Source organism: Sciurus vulgaris, assembly GCF_902686455.1.
Source record: "Sciurus vulgaris genome assembly, chromosome: 15".
Taxonomy (NCBI): domain Eukaryota; kingdom Metazoa; phylum Chordata; class Mammalia; order Rodentia; family Sciuridae; genus Sciurus; species Sciurus vulgaris.
The window spans coordinates 1,037,273-1,045,545 of NC_136476.1; the positions used below are offsets into that span (position 1 = coordinate 1,037,273).

The window sequence follows — 8,273 nt, forward strand, 5'->3', positions numbered from 1 at the left end:
TTCTTTTCTTTCTTTTTTTTTGGTACTAGATATTTGACCCAGGGATGTTTTATCACTGAGCCACATTCCCAGACCTTTTTATTTTTGATTTTGAGACAGGGTCTTGCTAAGTTTTCCAGGCTGGCCTGGAACTTGCTATTCTCCTACATCAGCCTCCTGAATTGTTGGTATTACAGGTGTAAACTCTCACACATGACTCTCCACTGAGTTTTTAATGTCAAAGACTAATTTCTTTCAGTAAGTTCTATTTGATTCTAACTGCTTTCTCTTATATTTATTCTATGATTTTGCTTTAATTATCCTAAACATATTTTATAGTTTGTTTCAAACAGTTCCATTGCTTGAAATGTTTAAGGGTCTGAATTTAATGTTTTTTTCAAATATGTGATTCTTGTTTATTCTGTGTTTCTTCTTATATTTAGCATTTGAGCTCATATTTAGAGAGAATCTTGTGTGGCCTGGGTTTTAAGTTTCCTGGTTGGCACTAGAACCCCTGTTCAGACTACTTTTTGGTTTGAAGTTTCTAGGAGCATGCTGGTTGTGTAAAAACGAACACAAACTTCTCTAAGTACAGAACTATGGTTGAAATTTTCACTGAAGATTTTTTTTTTCTTCCAAATCAAAGCCTAGGAGGAGACGAAGATATTTTCTTGTATTCTGTCTTTACTGTTTTTCTGGGCTTTTCTTTTTTCCTCTTAGTCCACCCATACCCAGCTGGTATGGTTCTTTGATCATGCAGATCTAAGTCCTGGACTCCTGGTATTGGGAAATGTCAAAAACTAAGACCTCACAGTATTCTCAAGATTTTTCACTTTTGGTCTCATCTTATTCTTCATTTTTTGTTCCTTATTTAAGTGTGAAATCAATATGCATTTAATGTATTTGTTTTATTTTATTTAGCATTGCTGAATATTGTATGACATGAGGTTTTTCAGTCTATTCCACATACGTTAGAAAACAGAGGAACCTAACTGGTTAGTGGCTGTCTTACCTTATAAACAGCACAGTGCTCACATTTGTTGAGTATGCATATGTGCTTTTACATGTGAACTGTTGCTTTGCTAAAATTGTGATCTAACTTATTACTAGGTCCAGCATAAGTATCTGAATAGAAATGATGCAGTTCTTTTTATTTTTTTCAGACTAAAGGTGGGTGTTTTAATATTTTCAAAATTTACAAATCAGTATCTGTCAGAAGCTACAAAAAACTGAAAGACAAACGCCTTTTATAATAATATATAGAGATCTGCATCTTTCAAAAAGAAGCATGTTCACTCCTTTCCACATTGGTGAACACTGGTGCCACAATAGTGTCCAAAGGACTAATTTTACATATACTTCCAGGTCCTGTCAGTCATACAGTACCAGACAGGTTCCATGTAATAGTATTCCAGAAACCAAGTTGGTAGTATAGCGTTCTCCAAGGAAGATATAAGTCAGCAGTCTACCATATACTGTTGCTGTTAAGTGATACATTTTACACATTAATTTCCAAAGCAGATATGAGAATACCAATTAATTTGTTACATTCCTATCCATACCACCTGTGTTTACAAGCACAGTATCAGTTTGTCAGGGTTCAGTTCATCATCAGTGTCTGGGATTGTGGGCAAAAGAGCTGATGGAGGTAAACCCCCAAATTTTTGAGGTGACATGTCTTTTTTTGGTGGCTGTGAATTTCCATCCCATGTGACTTGCACAGATCTTACATTGGGTGATGATCCATGCATACCCAGGAAACCGGCTGTGCTCAGTTGAAGGCAGACCTTTCAGATTCAACTTGCTAGCTTTGTGCATGGTTTAAGTGTCTCATGCACATACCCATGCGGATTCATGTAAGCTGCCACCAACCCACATAAGGATAAACTGAAAATTTCATTTTTGGTTGTTATCTCTATTTCTTGACACTGTTTACAGCAAAGCGAAGTACATTTCTTCATGATGTCCAATTCACACGGAAGATGTTGGATGGCACTGCCAATTTTAAGAAGCTGAATTCATAACACATCATGGACAGGAAGACAAGCAACCACTCTAGGAAAAATCTATTAGATTTGAAGGAAGAGAATCATCTTTCAGATTTTCATTCCACTCACATAGCTGTTTCTTAATTCTGTCTATTAAGGTTTCGGAGTCATACAAAGAATATAGCCAGTGAGCCCACAAAGTCAGATTTGCACAATGAAACTTTCTCTTCTGGTATTTCTGCTACCACTTACATGAATACTGGTCTTCCCACGAGACAGGCTTTGAAGGAAATATCTGGCACTTATTAAGGAATTCTAACTGAACTGCAGACATGGTTGAAGGCAGCACACATTCAGGAAGAATCTGCACTTTAGCTTGCTGGATTCCATCTGACTGTGTTCTGAGCTTGAGGACTTTGAACCGTTGTCTTCCAATTGCTTTCACTTTCACTATTTCTATTCCAAAGTCCTCTTCTCAGTAGGCATATATCTCTGCCACTGTTCCAAACTGTGCTTCCCTTTCCTGTATATTATTACTATATGCAAGAACTGCAAAGGTTCTATCTTTCTGAATTAAGTTCCGTACCATACTGACTTTTTGAGGGTGAAAAAGCTGTAGAGGTAAAGTCTGCCCGGGGTATCAGGATCATCATCACCTGTGGAAGCACCTGGGATCACTTGACAGTTACCATCATCATGCTAAGTCCTGCTGGGGAACTCTTCCATAACAGAGCCCAGGAATGTGTGTGAGGTGGACAGACTCATGTCAAAATTTATGATGTTTGGTTTTTTGGCTTCATTAATGTCTCGGTCTTCAACTTCCATTTCAATTTCATCTTCTTCTTTACTTTCTGCCGGCAGGAGCAGCAGGTGGTGGCCCATGTTGTGTGCAGCGTCCTGTGGGTCTTCCTCATCGGCCATGTCCGTTTATCGGCAAAGCCAATGATGCGGTTCTTTATGGGGAGAACTCTATTTTAAGAAAGAGATTTTTGAAACTTACATTGAATACTTCCAAGGAACATTCAGGGAACAGGGTGGTTATCTCTTGACAATTCCTTTCATCTTAAAATTTTCATCTTAAGAAAAACGTGAAGTTATCTGATATCTGATCTTGGCAGAAACCAAGGAACATATTTATTTCCTCAAACTGTCACTTCAAAATGAAAGCGATCTCGCATATTAACTGAAGGCTTAAAAACATCTTTTAAGAGCCTGATCTTAACGCTCTAGATGTCTATCTTTGAAGAAATGTAAGCTCATTGAATATCTTAAAAATTTTCCCTTCAATCTGTGTGTATTCATTTCCTAGAACTGCTGTAACAAAGTAACAAACAGGGTGGCTTAAACAATGGATATTTGTTCTGTCACAGTTTTGGAGGCTAGAGATTAGAATTTAAGGGTTGTTGGAGTTGGCTCTTACTGGGGGCTCTGAGGGACATGTGTTTTGGGTCCCTTTCCAAGGTTCTGGTGTTCACAAGCACTTCTCAGCACCTCTTGGTTTTTGACCCATTGCTCCAATTCCTGCCTTTGTCTTTATAGCGGTGGATCTGATTAAGCACTTGGTCTTCTGATGAGGGTGCTAGTTATTGGAGTAGATCCCACCCTAATACAGTATGATTTCATCTTAATTAATTACACCTGTAAAGGTCTTATTTCTAAATAAAATCACATTGTAGTGATCGGAGCGGGCATTAATTTTGGAGGGACACTATTCAACCCCATCCAGTGGTGTGGACTTTGGGTACACTCCGGGCTCTGGGAAAGTCCACCACCAGTCCAAGCCCCTTCTTAGCACTATGTATCCTACCCATGTGTATCATGCAAGTGTAAGAAAAAGGATCAAAGACCCAAGGGCTCCTAAATGTGGAGCTCAAATATAAATGTCGTCAGAGAGAAACAGAAAGAAATATACTATCCATTGTGAAATATGCCGGCCATCACAGTAATCAGACTTTACAGTATCCTCTGTGTGGGTTGTCCTGAAAAGGATGGAGCATACAGTTCAAAAAGGTGGAAAAGAACAGAACTTAACTGTAAAATAAATATTATTAGTGCTACCAGGAGGCATTAATAAATGTGGAGACATATTATTTTTCACAACTTTCTGTTACCTTCCCTAAGTCTGGAGGATTCCTAATATTCTTGCAATTACAAATGCAAGAAGAGCAAAACTGACTCAAACCACAATCAGGGCACAAAGGTAAGAGCCAGGTGGAGAGGTGTCTACAAATATTCAATCTTCTTTAAAACACACTATCATTAAAACTAAATAGCATTATTAGAAGAGTAAAAATATTTGGATTCCTTTAAATCTTATAAAGATTTGAACAGTACTGATTTTTTGGTCAGATTGATAGGAATAGTAACATTGTTTTTCATCAAGAAGCAGTATGTACCAGATCTGCTTTCTTCCCATCTCCCATTTTGTCCAGAGACCAAAATGAGGATTTTTTTTTTTTTTTATGATTCTTCTAACTGCACACTTTCCATGCTATCCACTAATATTAGTTTTAACCACACAAACTTGTGTTTCCTAATGAAGCTTTGCTGCCTTGGGAATGTAAGCAGAAAGGATCAGCTCGTTTGAGGTACAAAGGGAAATTAAAGTATGGAAGAGGCTACCTCTTGCAATTCATAATACTTCCTTATTTTGCCAATGTGTGTGTGTGTTTTTCTGGGCTGAGAAATAGAAAGTTTGGTAGTCCATTTTCAAGGCATAGTATTTAGTCTTAATTGGTATGTAAGATCCAGTTATAGTCATTTTGAGATCCAGTCATAGCCATTTTAACTATAACTTCCTTTTACCTGCCCCAATTTTTAAATTAGTCAATTGCGTAGTTTAATAATCTCAAGTGCCTCCCATCAGAGCAAGGGGCAGTGCTACATTAGGGATGAAAACAGGCAGACTGCCTGCCCAAATGTGCTTGCTTGCTTGCCAGAGCACACCCTCTTGCTGAAATCAAGTTTGCCTTGCCAAGCACTTCCCAGCACGTGCTTGATTCCTTGAGACACACTGTATTCCTCACACTGGGGATTGAAACTAGGGGTGCTCTACTACTGAGCTACACCCCCAACCCTTTTAATTATTTTTTAAAATTTTGAGACAAGTTCTTAGTTGACCAGGCTGGCTTGAACTTTCCATCCTCCTACCTCAGCCTCCCACGCTCCAAAGTAGTTGAGATGATAGGTGCATGATACTGTGCCCAGCTAACCTTTTTTTCTTTTTCTATTCTTTAAACAAGCAATGTCTGACTGTCCACAGGGATTTTAGAGGAATTGTTCACTACATTCAAAAAATGAATATGAATTAACTTTAATTCCATAATAGACCCTGGTGGTTGCTGACTACGTTAAGAGGAAGGATTAGAATAAGGGAAACATTTCATTCTATTAACTAAGCATCATAGTTAATGTTATTCTGACTAAATCTTTGTTTACCTAGTGTATTAGATATAATAGGTTTGTCAACCTAGTTCTTTCTATTAGAGCTCCTAATTTAAACCTCTTTCAAATCAATTTCAACTTTAGTTTGCTCAATAGTCTTACCCATAATGATTTTAATTCTGAAGAAATAATTACTTGGCCTTCCACTCAAGCTTTACCTTCATCTGTGGCTTCAAAAAGTATTGTCAAAGACACTGGTACAGAAGTACCAACAAGGCAAGAAAGCCCATAGGGAGAAGACTATTATTGATCAGATGGCACCTATTTAAGATTTAGGAAATTTTATATCAGTAATCTGAGGCTATCCTTCTGTGGAACTGAGCTGGTTTGTTATTTCTTCCATAAGCTTCCAATTTTTAAAGTGTAAGACTGGAGCAAGAGGTAGAGATTAAGCACATTACCTAAACTTATCATGGGAATGGATATTGCTAACTGTTAATCACTTTTTATTCCTAAGATTCCTAAGTCTTGGAATTTTTTTGGTGGATAATATGAGTTACTATTTTTATCAAAATGAGAATAATTTTACTTTACTTATAGTTATTAAGATAATATACTCAGATTGTTAAAAATTCTAACAATTACAGAAAAAAATGAGAAAGTTAAAAGCAACCCTCCAATTGGGTCACCTAGAAATAACCAGGGTACATTCTTTCAGGTTTTTTTCTATATACTAGATACATTAATAAATAACATACCTATGATGATAGTTATAAAATTGGATCATACTATACATATAGTTTTCTTTTTCCCATTGGTGTTAACTCATGCATATTTTCCAATATCTGAATAGAGACTCTCAACAGAGTTTGAAATGGTCATTTAGAATTCTATTTTACATATGAACTTTATCCACTTTCCTCTCGGTAGATCTGTTGTTTTTCTCTATTATAAACACGGTTGATATAACAGACAGTCTAAATTTTGTGCAACTTTTTTTCTTTTTTCTTTTTTTTCAGTACTGAGGATTGAAACCAGGGGCTCTTAATCACTGAACCACATCCCCAGCCCTTTTTATGTTTTATTTAGAGGCAGGGACTCTCTAAGTTGCTTAGAGCCTCACTAAGTTGCTGAGGCTGGTTTTGAACTCCCCATCCTCCTGCCTCAACCTCCTGGTGTGTGTCACTATGTCTAGCATATTTTGTGCAATTTGAATGAAATATTTATTGCCTTGTATATGTGTTTTTTCTTATGAATAATGAAACCATCGTTTACCAATCACTAATCCATTACCATTTCTACAAACTTTGTCCTGATCTTTTAGGGTTCAGTAGAAGGGGATGTGATTCTGGATCTTGGTATTACTCTACTATTCCTTCCTACTGTTTCTTGAATTGTTCTACTTTCTTCTTACTGTTATGTGTGCCCACTGGCACACATATGTGTGTGTGCATGCACACACAAACACACACACACACACTGTACAAGACACAGTCATTTACAACTATAAACATTTTAGGAAAATAAAGTTATTTTTTCCAATAGCACTGACCAAATATCTTAAAAACTATGCTGTTTTAGCATTTTAGGGATATTTTCACATTTGGGTATTATCTTTGGAATGTATGTTTCAAATACTGATTCTAAATATGAAGAATATTTAATGAAAACAACAGCATTATAAGTCAAACATATTTTAGCCAAGTTTTTCAGAATATCATTTTAACTTGAAGAAAAAAAACCCACCATTCAATAGCACTAAATATGTAGAGCTATTGTTAGGAGAAAGTATGGTGCAATGTACTACTATAATTCATAATAATATTAGTAATCATTACTATGATGGTAATTACATATTATATCAATAAAGTTACTAATAGCAATTATTAATAATGACAGAATTGTAGAGAACTCTATTCATGTGTATTTTGCAACTGTTATTTATAATAATCTTGTGAGGGAAACTGAGCAACTTGTGATCCCCATTTCATAAATGAGGAAGCTGAATTCAGAAACGTAAATGACTTGTTCAAGGACACTGTCCAACATGGGGCTGAAGAGTCTTGGTCTCTGAGTCAGATTCCATCTCAACTGGTTTTCTAGTGTAGGTGTCATTAGTTAATTTATCATTCCATTAAGTCTTTCCATTATGATACTTTTCCCATTACTTCAGAGTTTGAGTCCATGAGCACCATTTGGAATGAGATCACTTTCCCATAAAACATCTGTTAATAAAACTGTTCCATGACTGAATTGGTATATATATAGTGAGACTTTGCCTACCAGGTCCTTGGCATTTTAAAATGGCATTCTAGGGGCCTGTTTTGGGGAAAAGAAAGTTGTCTGTGACCTGTTTTAATGTCTGCTAATGTCATCAGTGGGCTAGTGTATGTGGTAATGTACATCTTTCAATGATCTGCACTTCTGGCCCTCCTCTCTGGTCTGCTCTAAAAACCATCTTTCCATAGTTCTTTTATTAAGGTATGTATTTTGTTATAAAGGGATAACAAATTCTGATTTATCAATAATTCTAGCTCTTACATGTTTTCAGTGATAAACACTCTTAACATTTAAATATATTTTTCCATTTTTAAAATTATCCCAATTTTTTTAATATCTATATTTGCTTTTGGTTTGTTTTGTGAAACTGATATCATATTCTTTTTTATTTTAAAAATTTGTTCTAATTAGCTACACATGATAATAGAATGCATTTTGACATTGTACACAAATGCAGCCCAACTTCGCATTCCTCTGGCTGTACATGGTGCAGAGTCACACTGGTAGTGTAATCATGCATGTGTATAGGGTAAGAATGTCTGTCTCATTCTACTTTCCTTCCCATCCCCACTCCCTCCCCACTGCCCTCTGCAAAATCAAAGTTCCTTCATTCTTCCCTACTCCTCCTCCCCAACTATGCAT

At 36.4% G+C, this 8,273-nt stretch overlaps 1 pseudogene across 1 annotated transcript; it reads right to left on the minus strand.

Annotated features, from left to right (window-relative positions):
• Nucleotides 1–1,536: 1,536 nt before the first annotated feature.
• Nucleotides 1,537–2,888, minus strand: LOC306645163 (protein cereblon-like; annotated as a pseudogene). The gene has a single exon. The product of its transcript is annotated as a protein cereblon-like (transcript).
• Between the last annotated feature and the right edge of the window lie 5,385 nt (nt 2,889–8,273).